This window comes from Anser cygnoides, chromosome 11, assembly GCF_040182565.1.
Source record: "Anser cygnoides isolate HZ-2024a breed goose chromosome 11, Taihu_goose_T2T_genome, whole genome shotgun sequence".
Classification (NCBI taxonomy): domain Eukaryota; kingdom Metazoa; phylum Chordata; class Aves; order Anseriformes; family Anatidae; genus Anser; species Anser cygnoides.
Genome location: NC_089883.1, coordinates 16200316 through 16225052, shown reverse-complemented (window position 1 = coordinate 16225052; position 24737 = coordinate 16200316). Strand labels below are relative to the sequence as shown.

The window sequence follows — 24737 nt, the reverse complement described above, 5'->3', positions numbered from 1 at the left end:
CCTGAAGGCTACTGCTGATAAGAACAATGGGCAGTTTCAAAGGAGAACAGGCAACACTTCAATTACAAATTTTTATTTTACATTTTTAGCCTAATTTGGTCTCTTTGTGATAAACAAGATGTTTTACATATGCCTAGTAGGAATAATTGATAGTTCATGCTACTGTGTGTTATACTTTTTAAAATATTTGCATTTAAAAGCAAAGTTGGACTTCTCGCTCTAGGCTATGTATATGTTTTTCCTAAGGAGTCTCAACTAGGAGAAGCATTTTGAATTATAATTGTCTTCCAAATCTTAAATGAAGAGAGACAGAACAGTGTTAACCATTCACTTAAATCACTTATCCATGTGAAAACAAATTGCGATTTAGGAAAGTTGAGTATCAGGCTACACTAGCAGATAGGCTTGTCACTTGACTCCTATATTCAATCAGTAAGATTAGACAGATGAATAAAGATTACTTATGCCATCAAAGGTTGGAAGATCAGGCCTTAGGTAATTACGGTATTAGAACACAACATGTACTTTATGGGGAGATCAATTTTATAGTTAAAAGCTTTATAGCTTGATTCAGAAAAGCAAATTACTTGAAACTTTGCACAAAGTAGTAGTAGATCATGAAAGAAGAGGTCCTGCATACAGAAATCTTGCTGAACTCCTCACACAAGCATTTCGTACCTTAAAAAAGATGCAAAGATGCATTGTGTAGGATGCTTTCTGTGTTGGGATTATGCAGTTTTACAACATGTGCACTACAGAGATACACAGCTTTTTTTTGTTAGGTTGTTTGTTGTTTTTTTTTAAGCTATAAGACTAACATTTGAAAGCTAAGATTTTCAAAAGTTACTTGTTGGTCTTTTTTGTGACGTTCACATTGAAACATCAAGAGGCTGAAGAGAGAGAAGCAATCAGTTTTCCAAAACTTGCAGACTCTTCTAAAATACTTGGAGCTTAGCAGCACAAAACTGCACAGTAAAATTATTAGTTGCTTTTCAACACATAGCTGATCTTTTTTCATCTGAACATCTTGATAGCAATGAACAAATACACAAAATATCACAGTAAACTCACGGCTTAATTCATAATGTATATGGCTTTTAAAATCTGAGTATTATCATAGGTATGCTCATTTTATATATGGTCTCATCTTATTGTAATAACCTTCATTTTCAACATGGGTGCATGTAGCCAGAAGATGACTCACTTTGTGTACAACTCAAAACTGTTGAGAAAGCTCTATGTGCTGACCATGACTTACCATGCCCAGTTCTGTGGCAGCCGGCTCCACTCCTCACAGCTGCACTCCAACACAGCAGTATTCGCTAACCCTGACAGAAATCTGCAGCAGCAGAGCTCTCTGTTGCTTCCCACACTTGCATGTTCTTGCAGCAGATTTCATGCCAAATCCCTCCCTTGGTTATTGCCTCCTGCTATAGTAAGAAATAAAAGGGGAAAGGCAGGGAAACTGGCTGAGTTTTTGCTTTCTTCCTGAGGAAACCACCTTCAGAGACAGAGCAGAGGCAAGCAGTTGTCACATCTTACAGGTCTGGAATACTGGATGCCTCAGGTTGTGAACTGACTATATTGAGCTCTACTATCATCTATCTGCATATGAGTTTTTATGTCTATCTAGGCAGAGCCTACAGACAGTCTCGGTGTCAGAGAAAGTACAACTAAAGCCTAGGAAAGACACAGACTTTGTGCTCACACACTGATGTCATTATGTCCTGTTGTTTATTCTGCAAATGCAGAGGGATATGCCTTCCTAGTTCATGCTTTGGTTTTCACCAGAACATTACAGTTATTAAACCTTGTTAGATGGCAAATGAAGCCTTTGGTATTAAAAATAACATAAGGGAAGTGCAGAGCCCTGTACAGTTAAGTAAATACATCACCTAGAGAAAGAAACAAGAATGAAGTAAAGGCTTGACAGTAGCAAGGTGTCAATTCCCTACTTCTGCAGCCACAAAAAGATGTTACTATGTAAGATTATTTTGAGGCATACCAGGGAAAAAAATGGAGTAGATGAAATAGTTTGTAATGTTATTCTATAGTCGAGCAAAAGCATAGCAATTTGTATATCTGAGGGATATATAGCTGAGGGAGTTGCCAGCAGCATCCCAATCAAAAAAAAAAAAAAAAAAAGAAGCTTTAGCTAGCTTTGAAATCCTTACCTGTCCTTGGCAAATATGGACACCAACATGTTTTGCTGGAATTACAGACTTTTTATTAATAGTTTCCTGCTCCACATACTGCACTGAAGACGAGATAACTCAGTGCTTACTGTGAAACAGTAGGGAGGCTTATTAAATCAATACACATCTGTTAGATAATGGGCTCTAAGTCAAGAATGTTATTCTGAAAACCTCTCAGCAAATCATTGCTTGTTTGGCAGTGCTTTCGTTAAGCTATTCCCTCGTTGAAGGATACCCTCCAGAGCTGACCGTCTATTTTGTAGCGTTCAGTTCCTAACAAGTGTATCCAAACATCTCTGCCAAATGGAAGGGATTCCCCAAAAATCTCAGACAATATTCTCGAGTATGCCAGCAAGTGACAGCAAGACGCTGGAAAGTTTAAAATTCTCCATCCCTTAACAGGAGGTTAAGACATTAGGAACACTAAATAAACTAACAGGAGCCAATAAAAACCCTATTCTAGTTGCAGTGTGCTAGGAACAAATAATCATGACATCTTGAAATATCTGTAATTATACACATACATATAAAATATATTTTAAATGTACATTTTAATGTATTAAACATATTCTAAACATATCGTATGGCACATCAATAAAGTGCTGGGATGTGTAGCTCTTCCTTGTGTGACATAGCATGATCTAAAGTCTCAGGCAGCAGATGTGCCACTACTCTGTGTTCCACCCCTCTCTTACAAAGCGACTTCTTACAAAGTCACTTCCCAGCCTCCATCCACTCTTACCTTTTGGCTGTCTTGCTTATTTTTTGCTGTAAACTGCATGGGGCAGAAATTGCCCCTTGCAGTATCTGTGAAATGTTCAGCAGTTTCATTCATAGCCTCTGGGCACTTCTGTAATAAACATGAATAATATTTACCCAGTTAGATCTGCAGTATTTTACCTTTATCTCCTTAAAGTAAACGCACAGCTTAATTCTTATCTAGTGCATACGTGTGTACTCAGAATGTAGCAACAAAGAAAGTTTAATAAGAACATAGATTTAATAGGTGTAAGTGTAATGAGTAGGAACTCGTGCAATTTAAGTAAAATGCTATGATAAACGGTACAGAATGCAGAAAGATCAGCTTATGTTTATGATGCTTCACTCACCCAAGTTACTTCCATGATATGCATAAATTTGGCTACTTTAATATTTGAACTGAGGTTTTATACACATGCAAATATTTCTTCAGCAGTGGAAAACATAAAAGAGAATGTACATATGCTTTCATCTGCTAACTCATCACAATATTTCCTCATACAGTGGTTTTAGGGATAGCACTGGGCATGTGCAGAAAAATAAAAAGATGGCTGATGTTTGCACACTAAACTGTGTGAATAACATGATATCAATATTAATCTATCCCTCATAAAATCTTAAGGCCTTTTTATTTAATAAGGTGCTTCACAACAATATAATCTGTACTTTTCCAAATTAGCCACAAACCATCTGGTTTCTCTCCAATTACTTGATTTTTTTTTTCTAATCTCTAAACGTTACTGACCTAAAAAAGATTTGATCAAAGGCTGTTGGAATCCTAACCCCTCCAGCAACTATTAAATTGGTCCACTCTGTCCTGCGCTGACAAATCATTATACTCCAGAGCCTTACAATCCACGGTGGTATCTCAATTAGATATAAAGATGAAGCAACATTTTTCCAAATTCATCTATCCATCTAAATATGACTTGATTCTTGAATAAAATAGAAAATCCATTTACAGTGATTTCTAGTCCATCACTGCTAAGTTCACTGGAAACAGAATACTGTTACTGCAGTAAGTTAATGAAGTGGTTCCGTATCAACAGTTTAGAGTTAAGTAAATTGTCCTAAGTTAAATGACATTGAACATAGGATACTCTTCCTTCTTTCTTATGTTTTCTTCCATTTTACATTAAAGCTGGATTTGTGCATACCTTTTAAATTGGTGTTTGTCTTGACAAGTCTTCTGCTTAGTCAATGAAGACTGCCTCACAGAGACAACACGTACTGAGATTCAGGGTTTCCAGAAAAGAAAAGTGAACTGACTAAATAATAGACCTGCTGAATTTTATTAATTTCTTCAGTTTTATGAACTGATAATTCTAGTACAGAGTCTGTCTTCAGTGCTAAAGCGATTCACAGACATACCAGAGGGACCACACAATCCATTACCTTTGTCACTGAAATAAATATATTGTGAACCTACATCAGTTCAAGAGAAGGTTTCAAAAGTAAGCTTGGAAATGAAATAAGATTTTTTTTTTCTTTTAATAGCCAGTTATTAAATATGTGACTGAGCCAAACTTTTTAAAGTTGAACAAGAATGACCCAAACAATAGTAACTATTTTCCTCTTGGTATAACTTTTAAACTCTACATCTCAATATGCTTGAAGTAGGCACAGTTGTCAGTAGAAGTTGCACTGAAGGAACGGAGCAATATTCATGCTATTTCTGAAATGCCACTTTTCCAATCTTCCCAAATTTATAAATCCAGTCTATTAGAGAGCAGTCACTAAATGGCTTCAGTTAAGAAAAATAAGCAAGTCCTGATCTTCTCAGAACTTGAATTGAATATTCAAGTTCTACAGTTGGGGGGAAGGCTATCTCTTGCAGTGGGACCCGTGCTGTTTAACCAAGTCATCTCTGCAGAGTTATAATGGTCACTTCTAACCGACTGCAGATTTTCTGGTATGTTTTGTCACTGGTACAATAACTTCTTTCCTTGTGGCACAGTCTGCAGGATGTTAAATACAGACATTTTTCAGTACTAAGTCATTTGGCATCTACTAGAAAAAAACATCAAGAAATTATTTGGTGGTCTTTTTGACCTTTTATTAGAGCATGAGAAATTAAAGTGTAAGAACTTATCCTTTAGGAAGCAAACATATTCTAATTTGTCTATCCACTTGGGATACTGTGAGCCAACCAATAAAAAGCTATCTTGTAATGACAGCTCTCTCACATTGCTTAGCAATTATCATTCCCCATTTCAGTAGTCTGAAATAATCACAATTTAGAACACATAGAAGCTCACCAAAAAGATTCCATAAACATTTAGATTCCAGCTATGTTCCTCTGTTTTAAAGATTTGAAACTACCCATTCTCCCAGGGTACATAGAACATGTTGAGGTGCTTAGTCTGTTTTAACAGACTCTTAGATTCTATTTCAGTGAATCATGAAATAATGCTGAAGGTGTCTTAACGTTTTACATCTTCTTCAGATCAATGCTTGATAATGTCATTAATTCACCTAGTTCTTATCTTACAGACACCTCCCTGAAAACATCTCTACTGCAAATTAAGTTTGAAACAGTTGATAGTCTGTCATTCCACAGTGACAATTTACTATATACATTGTACCAGCATCTTCAATTTGGTTATCAATTTTTTGTTTCAAAGACCTTAGTGGATGCAACATACACTAACTTTACTAGCTGACAAAGTGCTATCCTAATTACTAACTAATCTCATCTAATTATTAAGTGACAAGCTGCCTATCCAGGAAGGTTATTTAACTGTAGTTTCAGTTATTTCCACTGTACTACTTTTGAAAAACAACACATGCTAACAGAAAACGTGTTTTTTTTTTTTAAATCTTCAGATCAGAATCTAATATCAGCATTTAGCTATTTGCCTAGATAAGCCATCTAGTGGACCATATTATGCATCCCAGCTCATGATTACTCCTGTGTACCACATGTGGACCACTGTATCAGCTTGTCACACCTAAAAAGAAACCAATCCAATTTACTTGCTGGGGTTGGCAAGGAAGGAGAATTTTTAACTAAAACGAAGGAGTACTTTAGGTGCTAGAGAAACATTAATTAATTAATCTCACTGTTTCAAAGTAAAGTACAAACCACTTACATACAATAGTTTTCAACACTGTAACTTCAGTGGTACCTGCCTCTTTACAGCTGTCCTAAGATGAAGATGCTGTCCATGATCTTTACTTCTCTTTAGAAGGAAAACTCTATTTTTTAATACTGAGATTTTTATCTAGGTAAGCTTTTCTGAGACTCCTTTTTGTCCTATATTGGTATATCAAATTTCACACCAAATTTTAAGTTGTTTTCACAACAGATATGTACAATGAAATGTTACACTGAATTCCAGTGCTACATTACAGGAAGTCTTAGAAGACAGATGTTCTTTGGGTATCTTTTTCTCATTGTAAGACCATTAAGCTATTATTCTGGGAGTTTGGAACTAGTTCTTCCAATTGTAATAAAATATTTTGCTGCTATTGATACAGGAGCAGCAAATATTTACATTGTAGACACAAAGTTTTATCAAGAACACACTTCTCTGTCAAGACAACTCTCATCAGCTTCAAAGTCCTTTAGAACAAGCTTTGATTCTGACCACAAAACTCATTTGAATTACATCACTGTCCAAGAGGAACAGCACAATACCAATTGTGAAATATATATTCCTACAGTATCAGTCTTTTTTATATTTAGTGTCTTAATCTGATCCATGACTTAAGTCACCTTTTGTACTGCTTTCTGTTTGATTATAATTTTACCTATTAATCATGTTAATCCAATAGAATCTGCCTTAATCAAATGCAAGTCAATTACCCAGTTCGTCAAATTATATTTTTAATGAAAGACATTTTTTTTAAGATTGAATACCAATTAGGGATACATTCACAGCTTTAGAGCATGGGAACACTTGCCTCTCCACTCAGAAGGGAGTTTTCATATCAGCATTCATGCTGAGTAGTTTGAAGAGCACTTGTGAACAGAGCTAAACACACAATAGACAGTTGTTGCCTATGCTCAGAGACACAGTTTCACCAAAAATAAAATAAAATAAAATAAAAAATAAAATAAATCTGCATGCCTGTTATCTAACCACAGAGAGGAATTAGGCTAGGTAGACTTTAAAGGACAGGTCATGACTTAGCACAAAGGAATTAAAATGAAGAGGAAGATTACACTGGCCAGTGGTTGTAAGCCTGGTATGAATCAAATGTACCAGCCCCAAAGATAACTGGATATTCAGAGCCCTGACCCACAGGAGCTTACTTGGAGAGGTTTCCCTGACCCTCACAGCAAATTTTCTATTAAGTTCATTCCCCTGCAGCTAAAACTCAGAAGAGCAGCATCAGTATTTGTGAGTCCATTTCTTAGACCTCATTTGGCCAACTTCCATCAAATCCTAAAAGAAAATACAAGCTACAGAAGATTACGCAAAAAAATAGTCAAGTTTTTTTCTTTTTTTTTTTTTTTTTTTTTATCATATTCTTAGAGCTAAAAATGAAGTGATCTGATAGGGGAATAATGCTGACTAGCTGATGAATGTGGTGTATGCAACAGGCAGCTACACCACATAGAAATACATAAGGCTCTAGTTTCCACCCAGTTTGCTAGACAAGCACAAAAGCCCAGCTCTAAGCTCTAACTTGTGGAGGTTTGCTTGCTTTGGATACACTAACTTGTCTAAAAAACTCTTTACAAACTGACTTTTGCAGTCCAACATGCAGAATACCAAAAGGCACCATAAAGTTTCCCTGTGTACTTACCTATACAAGGTAAGAACTCCTTCAATATTTGGACACATTTTTAAAGCTACCTGAGGTAGCTGTGCTCATATCTGTTGGAAATGACAGTAGCATGCAAGCATATAAAAGTAAGCCAGGATATTCTATCCCTAAATTGCTTAATTGGAGGCAGAGTATTTAGTTTCTATTTATTTAGTAATCTTTTAAAGAACAACTTCTGAATGCTTACCAGTTTTCAGCTTCTCAGCTTTTCTTTTTTTTTTTTTTTCCTTTTAATTTTATTTTCCAGTTATAGGCACCTGAGCAACTTCACTAAACCTTGAATTAGCCAATGGCTAGGATCAAACCTCTTAGCCTGTAAGAAATATAACATGACTGATTACAGGAGAAACAGGGAAAGGAAAGACTTCAAATTTGTTCCACTCCTGTAGGCCTTGTTTTTTCTTCTTGCACGGATGTGTTGATCTGATCCTTGGTCCTGTCTTAAAATATTCTGTTTTTCAGTGCATACACTTGATATATGATGCAATTGTTCTGTTGTCTAAATGGAGGATGTCACTTAACTAAGGTCATTCAACATAATGAACTTTCAAAGGACGTTTTATAAGTCCTAAGACAGTACTGTTTTCTTTCTAGTTTGAACGTTAAATTTCTCATCTTAAATATTTAAGTTACACAGCTGATCAGAAAGAATTATTATTGGAGAGTGGGGATGCTTGTTATAAAATTATATAAGTTATATAAAATTATCCCTTTTATTATAGAGATGTCCTAGAAAGCACATTTCTCTTTCCAAACATTGAATTTACATAGCAAAGAAAATACCAAAGATGTAAAAGACTTGGTCCAGTATTGTAGAATGCTGAATAGAATAAAATAAAATATAGTGTTTGCAGATGGACTGTAAACACAAAGAGAATATTTCAAGCTAAAGCTATCCTTTATAAATTAAACTTCATCTGTAGTGTTATTGTTGACAAATACCTCCAAGTAGTTATCTTAAATTATACTAATCGTCTCCAATCTGAGTTAAATTCAAAATCTATACACATTCATTGTATACAGCTTTCCTGAACTGACTTGTCTATATATTGATCTTTTTAATCAGTGTCAATTTAATACTATAATTAGAATTACAACAATGTGAATTTTAAAAGTGTTTCAGTATTCTACTGAATGCTTTTATGGAAAAAAAAATCCAATAGTTATATTTTGCTGTTAATTTTATCTAAAACATATTTAAAATACTAAGCAAGAGAGCCAACTGAGGCTTCTGAGAGAAATTACATCAATCATCCAGAGCTTAAGTTTACTCACTAAACTGATTGATGGCATATAACATAATAAACAATCTATTTTCTAACTCCTCACAGCTACATAATGTCCTTGTTTATTATAGTAACTGAATTTCCAATACAATATTGACAAAGCGTCACAAGGCTGGATCCAAGCTGACCTCATATCACCATTTTTCTTTCTGGACAGTTACATTGCAGGGTACTACTCTGAGTAACTGCGTGCCCAGTTATGCAGTGTTCGCAAAGACAAAGCTCTCAGAGTACCTTAGCAGATCAGACTTGCACTGACTGGATTATAACAGAAAAGTTACTTAAAATGAGACTGTTTTTAAGACTTATATTTTAAAAGATTTTAAGAAATATTTTTAAACTAAGCTTCTTCACGTTAGTTGAAGAATTTCTAGGTTCTTATGCAAATCAGGACCACACACAATTGCAAGTGATTCTGGCTCGATGCCATTTGGTTTTGTAGAGATTATGATTTTGGCAGGAGCTGAGGTGTCTTAGCAGTAGCAGGAGATAAACATGCTGAAAGCCTAAGCCATCCTCCTGCTAAGGCAGAAAGCTAGGAGCCACCTTTACAGGATTGGCACCCATTGGACTGGTAAGAAAGCAGAAACTTTTACAGCTCAGATTCCATTTATGCTCTAACAATTTCTAACATGTCCCACTGGCTACCAAGCATCAATACTACCATTTTAGCTGCTTTTGCATTGGCCACGCAATTCAGGATTCAAAAGGCATTTGTTCCAGTACATTCAGTAGCACTCCCCATGCCGTTTGCAAATGGCTTACAATTGCTACTCAAGAGCCAAACTTGCTGAGCTTCCACAGGCCCCCAGAGGTGGTCAAAACACTCAGCACTCTATGCAAGAAGGGTTCAAGTGCAGATCTAGTTCAGGTGAGAATGCAATTTTCTAAAAAATTCCTTGGCTTGGCTTCCTGGCTTGACCATATCCCGCCACTGTGGCTGGCCCAAAGTCCCACCACCGCTGCAGCATGGCTGGCTGGGGTTACTGGCACCAGTCCCACTCAGCAGCATGGGTCTATGTCCCTGGAAGGTAAGGAGAGGACACGGCCCCTGCCTGCCCTGCTGCCCGCTTGGACTGCTGGCTCATCTGCCCTCGCAGAGCAGCCTTTGCTACTCCCTGATGGCCTATGCTCCAATCTGCAGCTAAGTCCTACTGGTTTTCTGACTTGTGCTGTCTTGGAACGGCAACATCAGTGAACATACAGTACACTGCAGCACCTGGGAGCACAACTTCCATGTATTTCTTTGCAGTCTTGATTGCAAACCTAATGGACTTTTTCCAGAGGCCACCAACCCAGTAACACTCTGGCAGCCGTGCTTTTTTCAGGTGCTAGAAAGGCTGTGAAAGTCAGATATTTTCCTGGTATCTTTTTGCACTTCTGTGGATTTGGACTAGAGCTGCACAAGATGTTGATTACCCAAGCACTCCCTTGCACTATTTGCCTTCTGTTGGGCATTGTGGGAGGAACCATGAAACTTTACAAGCTTTGCAAAATTTCTGAACAAAAATATTTGCTTTATCAAAGTTCCAAAGAATCAAAAATTCTTTATTGCCCAGGACTGAATGCCAAGTCATTGTTAACACAAACTGTCTAAAAATACAGCCATCTTAAACAACTGCAATTATCTCCAGGATTTTGTAGAATTTAAGTATCCTGAATGTCCTTTGTTGAGGTCTCATGAACTCATCATTCTCTGAAAATACACTGATGATAAACGAAAAAAAAGCGCTGTTTATACATCATCTGCTATGTTTTGAAGAAGGATGAAGAAGGATGAAGAAGATGAAGAAGCAAAGCCTCATACAGCTTCTCTCCCAAAGGGATCTTAATCTGTAAATAATATTCAGCTCAGTATCACAGCATTTTTTGCTTATTTTTCAAGTGTACGTTAAATTGCAGTGGTTTTGTCCCTCATCAGAGCTGACTGTTTAAGCAGAATAACATGCTTTTTGAAGCCATAACTGCTGAGATCAGCAAGTAGTTATATTTTCACATCACAAAAGATATGGAAGAAATCATATAAGAGATATAGAAAATAAAGGCTATTACAGTATATAATTAACACAAACATTCTCTAGGTTTACCTGTCAAATACAGTGACAATGCAATACATTTCTGTTTTAATTAGCTGTGTTAGTGCTGGCACAATGAGGCACACATTTTTGTAGGATTAGCACACACCAAACCCACTCTGAATTCCAATTTCCTTAATCAGATTTTAATTTTCTGACCAATACTCCCCCACCCATCCAGGTTCTTAACAATTACATTCTTCTTTCTGAAAGTTGTTTTCTCAGTCAGTTAAAATGAGTGAAAATTGTTGGCACCTGTATGTGCTCTTGCAACTCATTAGCAGGTTTAGGTTAAAGCAACTTTGTTACTCAGCGGTGTCAAACTTCTAGCCATGCTGTTTTTAACCCTACTGCTCACCTATTATTCTCAATTTTTCACAGGATCTAGTTCTAGTCTATACAGCTCTGAGACCCTTCCCATCTGCTGCCGTTTCCACCACCCCACTGTTCTGGGGATGTGCAGTTGGCTGCTGCTTCAGGAGCTGATTGGTACACATGAAAAATGGGAAATCTACTTAAATCTTAGCTAGTAGTACCGCTGTACTCGAAGTCTCCCCAAATGATTGCTATGTCTCATTTACATCACCTAGTTAATTTTCTCTTCAACTCTTTCCAACAGAAACACCTCTCTAAATTTGAATGAACAATCTCAACCTTATCCTAGATTGATTACCCTGGTCCTGCATTAACATCTTAAAGTAGTTTGGCTTCCCAAGTAACCATCGTGCACCAAAACCTCACCTGCACTTGCTCCCTTGAGCTGACTGTTCCTGCCATTACAGATGACATCTGGACGAATTTCTCTGGCACAAAAGGATATTTCCATCCCTCTTTAACCCTGGTTGAAAATAATTAAACTGCACGATTCTCTTGAGCCCATGGCGACTTAGAAGAGGTTTGCATTTCCACGCAGCCCTCCTGGAGAAGCCAAGTGCCTGACTAATTTTGTGCATGTGAGTACATGAGTGTGTTAAGAGTTCCATTCACATCAGTCAGACTACTTACATGCTTTGGATTAATTATACATTTAAGGCAGATTTGCCAGTGATTACCACTAATTGCAACTGCAGTGATTTAGCAGTCCTTCCATCAGAGTTAGCATGAGTACATATGGCTCATTCTTCATTAGTTTTTTCCTTTTTACTGAAGCCAGATGACCTCCCTGAATTCTTAGTTTCAAATAGAAGCTAACATAAACCATAGTGTCTCAAGACACATCTGTGCTACTGCAGTCAAGTCCTATGGATTCTAGAGATGTACTGTTTGGACTGGCAACACAGGTGATACCTCCTGGGCTTTGACACCTTGTCATGAAATAAAGAGATCATAGAGATTTCCAAACTGCATTAGAGAAGTATGCTGCTTAGATGCCTTTTATCTGGAGCAGCTAAAATAGTAGCATTAGCTGACTTCACAGGTATATCAACATTTCAGCCCATGCTAAGCAGATAAAGTGTACAGCACCTGTTTTAGGGAAATAATAGCTTGGCTGGGGAATCTTATTACTGTAGAGACAAATACAAATCAGAGATCTGCTGTAATATAGCAGACTCTTTACTCCAAACATAATGGAAAATAAATTAAAACAATATTATGTTTTTATCACGTCTTCTATTCTAAATACAATTTAAAGGAATATGTCTTAGTGCTAATAGTTCTAATTTTTGCAAAGCACTATCTTTATTCAGCAAATGCATGTGGTGGAGGTGGAGTGAGAGGAAGGAACAAGGAAAGAAATGCTTGGCTAATAGTGATATTAAGAGATATAGACTTTCAGGAGTCAAGTCAGTTTCCTTCATGATTGATCATAATCAAATACAATAATTGCCAGTTAAAATACCACTCCAAGAGGGTTCAGTGCTGTAAGCCAACATCAGTAATGCTCAGCTTGAGCTATCATCCCAACTGATGTTAACAGGGAGACTGCCACAGCGCAGGTTTTGCATGGAATGGTCTTAAATCATGAGCAAACAAATAAGGAAATGGGGAATTACCTCGTTAGCACAATCCTATGCTTTACAGCCTGATACTTTTCTGTTGATCCCATCGCTGAGGGCACCATGTATTCTGAGATGTAACCAGGAAAAATACTGAGGTTTATTTTTAGTAAGCCCTTATTAAAAAGGTGCTATTATTTCTTATCTTGTCCTTGAAGCCTGATTTCCTGTCACAAGATAGCTACTTTTAATGTGTGAAAATTTTACTGGCTGAACATTGATTGCTATTCTGACAGTTTTTATAATGGCATTCAAAAATGATCAAATAAGTAGCTCAAGGAAGGAAGGAGAGAGTTGCACCTCTTTCTCTTAGACTCTTTCCTCTTCTTTTCTTTGCCAGTAATAAAAAAAAAATGTTTAGCTGGAAATTCAGAACATTTCAGATCTTCACTTCAAATGGACTGACGCAGACTTCAGGCCTGTTTTTGTGTAACCATCAAGGAAATCATACTTACTGATTATTGACATTAAAATTCAACTTTTGGCCATTAATGTGCTACACCAAAGCCATTTAAAATTGTTCGAGATAGCAAAGGTTCACCTGGAAAAAGAACCCCCCCAAATATAATGCATTTATATTATATTTTAGATGCAATATATACTGCCATAATTAGGGTCTGATATTTAGTGATTATCTAAAACATCCCTAATCTTCAGAATCAAAATTTCTAAACTAAATTTACATTAATAATTAGTTTTTATTTATCCAATTTACATTCAACTTGCCATATTATTGGAATACTTTAAATATTGTTTTTACATTTTGACAATGAAAAAACATCTCTAATGATGACATGAAAACAGAGGTGCTTACAGATAGTCATATATATCCATGTAGCCCTCATTTTATATATATATTTGTCTCTAACTGTGTGTACGTAGAAGACATAACAAATGAGAAATGTATAGTTTATACACATAATAAAGGAAAAATAAATATCAGAGTAGTCATATTATCCTTTTGATCTATAGACTATCAGTGGAAGACAATCTTTTATTTATATTATGTGAGGTAAATTTTTATAACAGGATTTTCTGTGTCTATCTTCCTGCTCACTTCATAATTAAGCCTGTAGGGCTGTATGGTTTATTTTTTAATGCTATACTTGTCAATTTCTGTTATCACTAATTTAAAGTTCACAGCTACATGTATGATAAAATATGAGGACAAAACAATTTATACAAAAACAATAAACCATTTAGAGTTGAAGGGTTGGCTAAGTTTTCCTGTGTGTACTCCTGAAGATTTCATTTCAAGCAGTGCAGATTTACAAAGCCAGAAAAAGACTACAAAGCTCTAGTAACATGGACTTTTCTCCACACCTCCATATATTTTCCCCCTGCATCTTTCTCCCGTTATATATATGTATAAATTTTATCTCATTCATATATTTATCTCATTTATATATGCATATGAATGATAAAGATTTTGCCTTTGTTATTACGTTATCCTTTTAATTTAACTCCAAACTAACAAACACAATCAGTCCTACCAAGATCAGCTCTGACATGCACTATGAAGAAAAAGCATCTCTTATTTTACACAAAACATTACAAGGTCAGATCAGCGTCTTTCATCTCTTCCCACCTTCACCAGACTGAACAATAGGCAGCAATAATCCTGTGATATCCACAACTAATTTATCCAACAAGAAGACAGGTAGCACTCTGAACCGCACTGCTGCCTGAATAGGTGCAGTAAATAAGCAGCTTAATGGTAGCCTTTCAGGCAGGAGGGCAACATATCACAGCATGGCATTTTTATAATCTTCCTGGCATGCCTACAGCCAAGAGCACATAGCTGAGCGTATGTTCCCTCTTCTGTCGGGCTTAGGATGCATGTAATCGTTAGATTGTGACACATTGTGCCTTTAAGCAAGTTTAACTGTTTTATATCCCCTCTGATCTACAGCTTTGTACATCTGTTACGTTGCCTCTTAAACTTCAGTCAGCACATCTGTGGATCTGATCTTTCTGAAGCTCATTGCGTGGCTTAGGTTTTGCACAGTATTTCTTTGTATCTGTGCAGTGTTTATTTGCAAGGAATGCCTTTTGTATTAGTGTTCTTGCTGAGCTAGAGCAAAAGAGCAGAGTTAAATCTATATGGGACATCTTCAACCAGCAAAAAATTGAATGGATCATTAGAAACTTATTGAAATAACTTGATTTATAATAAATTGGTGAATAGGTCCCCTTTCTTTATGTCTTTGAGCCCAGGGAACGTCTTCTCCCCACCCAAAAGATATTTTGCTCTAGAGGCATAAAGGAGCCAGTTACTGGATTTTTTCCCCACAAAGTCCCTAGGAACACTGATGAAACAGCCCCAATTACACACAGAAGCACTAATTTGCAGGTGCACTGACTAGCCTCTCCACCTCCCACTGATGTCAGCCAGTTTTCAGATACACAGTGCACATCAACTAGTCTCTCAGCATTTTGTCCTCTAGCAAGAAACAGCCCTGTAGCAGCCAGCATTTCCCCAAACTGTTGCACAGAGCATGATTCAAGTAGTGGTGGGTAGAAGACTGAGCCAGCACAGCAAATAGCGCTTTGACTCCTAGAAATGCTTGTGGAAGCCCTCCAAAAGGAGTATGTATCAGCCATAATTGGTGTCCTGAAGATCTCTACGGAAAAGCCATTACTAAAATTTTACAGTATCATTTGTTATGTCACACTAAGCATTGGAAGCATTCATTGCAGGGTTACAGGAGAACATCTGTGTGCTCCCTACTATAGCAGGACTGAATAATGCAGAAACGTCCCTGTATGCAGAAACTCAGAAAGGCCCCACAGTTTCTATCACAGAGCCACCAAACCACGGACATGCTACAGTAAACCTTAGGCTAAAGGAGTTAACTTTGCACACGTCATTTTGCTTTCTGCTTTTTTTCCCCCCCCCCACTTCCTCCTGGAGGAGATTTTCCAAGTGTTGGAGGTAATTTTGGAAATAATGTAGAAGGCTGTGAAGACTTAGGTTTATTCCTGCCTTTTATCAAGAGCTATGAACAACTGTTTTGCCAGCCAGTGAAAAGTTACAAACTGCTCCTATGAACTGCTAATTAAATAGAAGCCTGTCTTCAGCCAACAGTACCAGTGAAAAGAGTTCTTTTACGGTGAAAGTAGCTCTTGTCCTTCCCCAGCACTCAGTACAGCTGGGCCTTCCTGGGCAGTTAGTTGAAGGGGACATAGCAAAGCTATCACACCAAGGCAGCGGTGGCTTGCCAGCCAAAACTACTGTCGGCAAAATCTTGCCTACACTGATCACAATGACAGAATTCCCTGTTACCTTTTTAGTAAGATAATTAAGAGGATTTCAGGCATTAAGGTGTTAGTGCAGGATGGTTTCTTTTGAGATACTACCCAGATGTGAGTACAGGTCTTAGTTACTTATTCTGCCAAGGTATCGGGAGAGATCACATAGCTATTCACTCTAAAAAAAATGTAATTTTCTGGAGTTTTTTTTTTTTTAAGTTACAGAAAATGCTTTTTGATCATTCTCACAGTTGGAATTTCATTTATTCCTATAAAAAATATCTCCACTTCAAACCTAGAGGCCAAGGAAAAATGAAATAGAAGCCTCCAAATTAGGCAAGATCAAATGAGACCAAAAGCAAGCCTATAAGGAAGAGTTTCTTAGAATTTGTCTGACATAACAGCTCATTTTCTAAAGGTGCAGTGCACTGCTGGACAGAGCAATAAAGGAAAAGAGACAGTGCTGCCTAGGTTTCCTCCCTAGGATCCCTTAATGCATGCACCTCGGCATCATGACAAATGTGAACATTTGACTCATCAGTGTTGCAGGATTACCAAGAGCTGCTATGACTGCCTTTTCCCAACACAGACATTCAGCTGCCAAGTTTCTCTCTAAACTTACGCAGTTGCAATACTTGGTTGCCTAGATGAGTTTCCTCCCTTTCTTCACCTGTGACACCTTCCAGAGTCTCCCCAGAATTATACCGTATGTTTATATACGAAGAATTTTCCAGAACAGTGAAAACAGACTTCTTAGTGCAGCATCATTACCCCCTCGCTTGGCAGGGAAGTAGCAAAGAGCCTCCTGTCTGAGCTGGCAACCATCAAGCTTTACAGTCTAACAAGTTCCACTACTATAATGAAAATCCAAAGACCTGGAAACAATATACAGAGCTTCCCTGACTAATTTTATTATGCAGACACACTTAATAGCTCCTGTTACAATCACATTTATAGCAGGAAAACAGTATTGGATTGTGACTATCACACTAAATCGACATGGATTATCAGTCATTAAAAAGGAACAAAATTAGCAGCAAGCAGTAATATTTTACACTTATCAAATCTACAGCTGGTCAAGGTTCATTACAATACTATGCAATAAAGTCAGGAAGCATTGGCTCATTCTACAGAACATTTAAATCTCTATTGTATTTGTGTAGGATATAATTTCTGATAGCAATAAAGCCTAATAAAAGTTACACCCCGATGAATAAAGTGTTAATAAATTGACCCAAGACATTTAAATGGCTAATTATATTTGAGATAAAGGAGGATTCGCTTGTTTCTATAGATTGTTTGAAGCTGTACTCTAACCAGCTAACTAACCAACTACAAGATGATTTTATAAAAATATCTCCAGTATAAAATATTAATATTTCTAGCTCCTTTTTCAATAGATTAATAATTAATCAGAATTTCTTAACACATTTCCTATTCATCAAAAGAATCATACCTCTCTTTAAAATGTCCAAGCTTTGCACAACTTAACTTTTAACTAATCCCTAGATTTTATTGTATTTAAAAATATTTACACCAACTCCGTTTAGCTTTTCCATAGGCCCTTTCAACAATAAAAGCAGGTGCTTTATTATGAAATAATAGTATTATATTACAATACAAATAATAGTATTATAAAATGTATGTAAAAACAGAGACGAAAGAAGCACACTGACCAGGTCAGGGTATTCATACAGGATAATTATCACAATGGGCCTCCCAAGATCCTGGGCTTAAGTCTAAAAAGCTGTCATCCTTTAACGCTGAATTACTTGGTGGCACTGACTGCTTAAAGCATTTCACAAACTACACCATAGAGTTCTGGAAATCTTTGGTGGTTTGCTTCTCCAAAACACATCATAGTTGATAGTTAAAATTTTAACATTAATAGAACTACGCAGCAACATCACCATTTTTGGGGATGCTGAGCAATAGTTCTAGATGCTGGAGAAACAGTGATTTGTGTAGGAAGAATGAATGCAGTGGTACAAGGGAGAGAGAAAAAATGATAAAGAATCAATCTCTTAAAAAAAAAAAGGGACTTACTAAAATGTACATGTTAATTATTTTTGTGTAAGTTGAGGGAATTTTACTTGGGAGAGTGAAATGAATTGTGGTTTTCCCCACTGCAAATAGAAAACTGCCAGCCTTTGCTCTGTAATCTACTAATGCTACTGCTAACATGTACCTAGTCTTTTCACTCCAGTGAGGGGGACAGGTGTGCAAGAACCAGAAGTCCCTATGAGACGGGAATTTTCATTTTTGAGCATCTCAGTTTTATTTTGTGTAGGGTTTAGGTCTGAAATCTACCACTGCTAATCAGATCACCTAACAAAGGAGAGAAGAGGACAAATCTCCCTCCAGCAGCTTTCTTCTATAGGTTCACTAAGGGTGTCTGTTTAGCCAGTCGACCCATACATGACACAGCTCAGTTTGCATACAGACAGAACCCCTCCTTGGCTAGATAATCTTCAGATGACTAGAAGATACTGTAACTAGGACCATACTGGAGACATTAAACTAAACAGTTGCATTTTGCAACTTTCGTCTCTTAATACCTATTTAAACTAAACATCTGCAACACGCAAAGGAAAATTATGTTCCTTGAGAAACTACACCAAACTTAGTCATCTATTCTGGAAAACTGGGATGAAAACCCTTGCTAATGGCAACCTGTTTACCTGCATCTGCTTTGAGAGCTATATAATGACTAGGTGAGAGAAACAACATTAGTTAATAACTTCGCTACCTACTTTAAAATGTAATGTATATTAGAAAGAACTTCAGAACAAAGACACTTTTCTTTACAATTAGTTCCCATATTTTAAGAGCTTGGTATAAAGTGTTTGAGGCTTTATAAGGAAAGAAAATGGGACCTTGAGTAAGGGAATTTTAATAGAAGACTTGTGCAATTTGAAAATACTAGTCACCTCTTAACATCTCTATTCTTATGTAGTCAGTTCAGTTCTTCTGCTACTTTCCTCATCTGCTGAGAAAGAAGAACCATTTCTTCCATGAAATACTAAGTTTTGGGTGACTAGAATCCCACTGCCCCCTGAAAAAAAAAAATCAGAAACTTGTGTTTCTGGTCTCAGAATGCCAGTTAGCTCTCCCTCCCTCAAATTTTTTTTTGCTTTGATAATATGTTCTGCAATGGCATCAACAAATAACAGCTTTCATGTTGGTAAAAGAAAGAGTGGATTATACTTTTTTTTTTTTTACTTGCATAGCTCTAAATGAGCTATGATGGAAAAGATGATAAGTGTAACACAAAGCAGCAAGTCCTAAAATGATGCCAATCTAGATTCTGTTTCTATGAATCTAGTATACATGGAAATGGAAGATGTACAGGACTGTGGTGGTTCCTGATACTATTCAGCAGCCATCGAAATGAGTAAGAAGAAAGTCACAGGGCAGTTGTATCCTAATTTCTCCCAAAGTATCTTTGGTTTTATTTCCCATCATGCTTATCTTCCAGCATAAGCTACACAATTATAAACTGTTCTGTTTCTGGAACATTATTGAGCTTGAAGATTTTTTCTAACTGGTCCCAGGTCAATGAAGAATTTACAAACAGACAAATGTTCCACTGACATCATGGGACCTCAGGATATTGCTGAAATCTTCTTTTATTCATTTGTGGCAATCTTATTTTTATAGTAAGATGTCCAACACTGACGGAGGAAAAATTCCTGGTTTTAAAAAGGTTACTCTTTCCTGCCTGTGCCTTCAGAGATTTTGTGTGTTTACGTCAGACAGCCTGCATATATACATGCATGTACTTTTTACAGACTTGGTTTTAGCATACCATGAATACTGTGGCCATGACTATGCCCTATGCCATTAGATCTGCTTTGTCAAAGTAACTGTTCAAACCACAGCCATTTCCTGAAGTACCTACCAAGCTTTCCTCCAGAGAGCTTAGTTCTCCTGGGCACTAACCCAGCTACACTAAAAGCAGGGTGGACAGGTTTTCTTCTTCCTTTTCTTCTTGTTACTCAAGCTCAAACTAATAATGCTCGGCCCAGAGGTATGGAGAAGCAGCAATCTTGATGGGTTCCATCTTCTCCCCTTTCTCATTTTGATTCCCTAACCCCTAGGATTAACCATCTTAAAGTTGAAAGGCAGTTCAAGGCACCTTGAAGAACATTAAAAAATACACAAATCACATATCCAGAAACCTTATAGTTAAGACTTTATACTACGTGTGACATCATAACTACTAGACATCAAATGAAACTACAATATCTGAGTCAAGTCTTAAAAATAACAACATGGATTCCTTACAGAGCTGGTAAATTCTGTAGATGTATTGCAGTCATATGAAACCCCGTCTTTGTGATTCTGTTATATTAATGTTCTACACACACTATTAGACAAAATACCATCTGTCTGTGTACTGCATTTTCTAATATGGTGAAAAAATCAACCTATGTCCTTCAGCGGAAGCATTCATACATTGAAGGAAGTGACAAGAGATAAACTCACGAAGACTCAAATAGGGCACTTACCTAAGGAAAATGCTTTCTTCATTGAAAACCTGTCAACAACCCTAAATTATTAACCTCGTCAGATTCTGTTAGTAGACACGTAAATCTTTTATTAGTGTTGAGAATGAAAAATAGTTGATCATATTTACCATAAAAATCTGCATATTTTTAAAAGGTAAACACATAAATCACAGGTGGCTAAAGTTTCATTTGTTACATTGTACTTGCAAAGAAATGTAGAAGCAAGGAAAAAAAAAACTTCACAAAAAGCATAAAGCACTCACATCCTAAGTCAATTTACCAGCTAATTATTGCATTGTCTTGAGTTCCTTGCTCATATGTTTCACATATCAGGCACAGTAAAGGCAAATGCTCTGGAACTATAGTTACTGCAACTGAAACAAGACCAACTTTCCTACATTTTCTGCAATTCAATGTAAGAAGTATCTACATTGAAGAGTAAATGCATATCTTGCTAAGGAAATCACAGGGTGTGAAATATCCAAATGATATTGCTGTTGTTAAATGAAATTTGAAATATCAATAGCTGCAAAACCAGTATTTATTTTTTTTCCTCCTTTGATGTTTTTTCAAAATTCTGTACTAAAATCCCGAAAGCCTAGGGGTGTTTGTTCTTATTCAAAATAGCTTCAGTCTCATCAATGCGCTACCTTAATTCTTTGCATGTTCAACTTCCTTCTTAAAAGATATCTGTATTGTGTGGTTTTGAAATGAATTACCAAGCAGGTGTTAGACCTGAAATGCAGCACAGAGCCCATCAAGTTAGCTCCCGGGAACATCCTGTCTGCTGAGAATTGCCTTGGCAAGCAGAAGTGGGGTTCCATGCAGGAACCAACAGGAATGTCTCAAGTTCTTCAGCGCTCAACAAAAATAGATTTCACCATGATGCCATTACTCTGCTTCCCTATATAGACACCCTTGTGAGTCTGGCTCTGGACCTCAGTACAGCCATCTGTTTTATGGGTGCATTCCTTAAGTAAAGAATTTTGGGAAGGTCATCAAGAGGGTTTGAGACTTTCTGATTCACATATAACTACCTTCTACAATGAGAGCAGACAAATCTTTCCACTCTCCCTCAGGGCATGCAGACATGAAAACTGCACTGTGCAGAGTACCCTGAAGTACCCAGATCCTCTGGGGAGTTGGACATCTTTTGTACCTTTTAGGAATTATCTCTAAATTCTCCAGCAATATTAAACCATTTGACTTACAAACTGCATTACAGTCTTTCAATAATATCCAGGTTAACCCCACATACATATTAACAATCTCCATTATCTCATAGGAGCCTCTGTAAGCAAGTAGAATGAGGCATTACCATAGGTTGTTTTAAATATAGTGTCTTTCCCTGTGCTTTCCTTAAGCACTGGCATAGTTCCCACAGGTTACCCCCTTTTCCTAGCTATTCAGGAAAGGTATGCTATAAAGGTTTATTCTTTTCCTGTTGTGTTGACCTAGCTCAGGACAGCGTAATTCTCTGACTATAAACAGCAGTTAAAACTTAGAATTAATTTTTACAAACTCCTGAACAAGCAGCTTATTCAAAGTCACTGGGACTGTTAAAACCATTTGGAAAAAACAATGGCAGAGCATGACCTTTCTTTCTGTAATATGACATTAATGCCATCAGACCGCACACTCAGAGGAGAGACACTTGATGCTCTAGAAGCATGACCCAGGAACACATAGGGAGAGTCCAATGAGAGCTGGTGCAATCATCTCTGGAAAGACAGATCGGTTTAGTCCCCAAAAGGCAAAATACAACAACATTTATTCAAACAAGACTTTGATCTTTTCAGCTGAAGTCTTGCAAGTCTTCGATTTTTTTGCACGAGTATCAGAAATTTTTCATTAAAGCCTGGTTCCTTGAGCATGGAAAATACTTAGTACTTTCCACCTAATGAAGAACAGTGGATACTGGAATCGCATCTGTTTGCACTTAAGTCACATCCAGCCAAAATCCAGGGATTCTGCATAGTCATTTTATCCTTTGCTTTTATTATTATTTCTTTAATTGTAGCTAGCTTTTCTCAGCAAGTGTACTACATATCCATACTGAAAAAATTAATTAATGATGAATATTTATGGCCTGAATTAATTAGCCAAGGGTTTTCTTAAGTAACCATAGGGAGAAAAAAAAGTATCTTCTCAAGTATACGAGCAATACTACATCACTACATGAAATGCAGAGAAGCATAACTAGAACTGAGAAAACTGCTCTGCATGGAAAAGAAAAGCCAGCCTGAACTTTTTCAAACATGACCTACTCACAAATGTCTGACCAGTATTCACTTGCCATGGGCCTCTGTGGCCACCTCGGCAAAAGGCAGAAATAAGTGAGGTGATTTTCTTTGAGACACATTAAGTCCTTCATCCAACTTTACACCTGTAATCTGTGTTGCTTTTTCTATTTGCTGCTATTCCATGCCTGTAGACAGGCACACATAACCGTTCTTGAATACAAAGGGAGTCATAGGTGAATGTCAAAGGGAGGAAAGGGGCTGGCTGCTAGCTTAAAAAAGTATAATCAAACATATAAGGGTTTTCATAAAGTCTCAAAGAAAAAGCAGACAGCTCTCAGAACTGAAATACAACAAAAGGAAAGATATTTCTTTATGTGGTAACACTGGTAAAGAAAGTGTAAAGAAGGATCATTAATCAAATATGCACCAACTGGGCAAAAATCTCCTTCAAATTATAATGGAGTTAGGGGAGAAAATATGAAGAGGAAAAAAGTCAAACTCAAATGCAGAAATGTTTATGAACACAAGCTTTTGCAATAGCCAGTTTCCATCAATTCCATCCATCCCATTCTTCCTCACTGTCCACCACATCATCTTGGGATTCAAAAGTAACTTGCACCATTCTGTCATGAATATAACGCAGGTGTGCCTTGCGGACTGTAATAAGAATATAGCAAACTCCAGTACAGAGTTGAGACACATTATTCCTGCAGGTCACTGCTGTGAAATGGAAAAGAGTTTGGAAATTATTACAATAATTCCAGAGTATTTGGAATAGCAGAATATCCAGCTGAGGACAGTTCATACTAAAGTTTACAGTTTCTGACATAGCCTTCCAGTGAAGAAGTAAAAGGTGATATTTCCTAGTGCACACACCCTATAGATGCTTGCCCTGATGCAGTCTGGCCTCTGAGCATAACCACCAAAACAAATCTTACCTAGATACATGTACACGGAAATGGCAGAACAGAAAGAAATCCTATTAGCATTCCTCACCATGCTAGTTTGCAAGTATTGAAACAATGAGCTTGAAACATACACAATATTTCATCAGCCAGTCTCCAATTAAAGTAATTGATAAAATACTTTCTTTTCTAAGTAATCTAAATCTCAGCATGCAGAAGTCTTCCTTTTATTATCCTTGCAGCATCCTTACTTGCAGTTTTCCTTGGGCCTCTGAGCAGGAATCAGCCTGTGCAGCGACAGAGAGATTATTGAATTCTCAAGGACAGACCATTCTCCCAGATTAAACAATATTCACTCTCTGTCAAAAGCTTAGCTTCAAAACTGCCAAAGCATGAGGAGAACGAGATGCTGCTTAGACCTTTCTGTGCATGACAGGATAAAACGCAAGACTTCTCTGCCTAAAGGAATCCAGATAATGAAATAATCTTTAATCTTTGTCCCTTCAAGGCACTCTCAACACCTGTTATCCTTGGTACTGTCACAGGCAAAAAAGTGTGAGAATTCATCTCAAGGCTGGTAATTATTTCAGCTAATTATTCGTTTGGATGTGGGGAGATTACCAATGCTCCATCAGGTGCAACACTGGCCACTTTTATTCTAGCTGGTGTTTCACAAAGCAGGGGAGTTGCTGTTCTCCCATTCTCCAGCTTGATAAAAAGATGAAATCCCATGCTATT

At 37.1% G+C, this 24737-nt stretch overlaps 1 long non-coding RNA gene across 1 annotated transcript in view; it reads right to left on the bottom strand.

The window, feature by feature from the left end:
- LOC106033739 (uncharacterized) overlaps positions 1-24737 on the bottom strand; it is a 151192-nt gene that overhangs the window by 14299 nt on the left and 112156 nt on the right. Inside the window, exons 2-3 of the long non-coding RNA XR_010834266.1 lie at positions 2938-3045; positions 1259-1430 (exon numbers count right to left, since the gene is read on the bottom strand). This is a non-coding gene — a long non-coding RNA (uncharacterized lncRNA). The remainder of the gene's footprint in view (positions 1-1258; positions 1431-2937; positions 3046-24737) is intronic.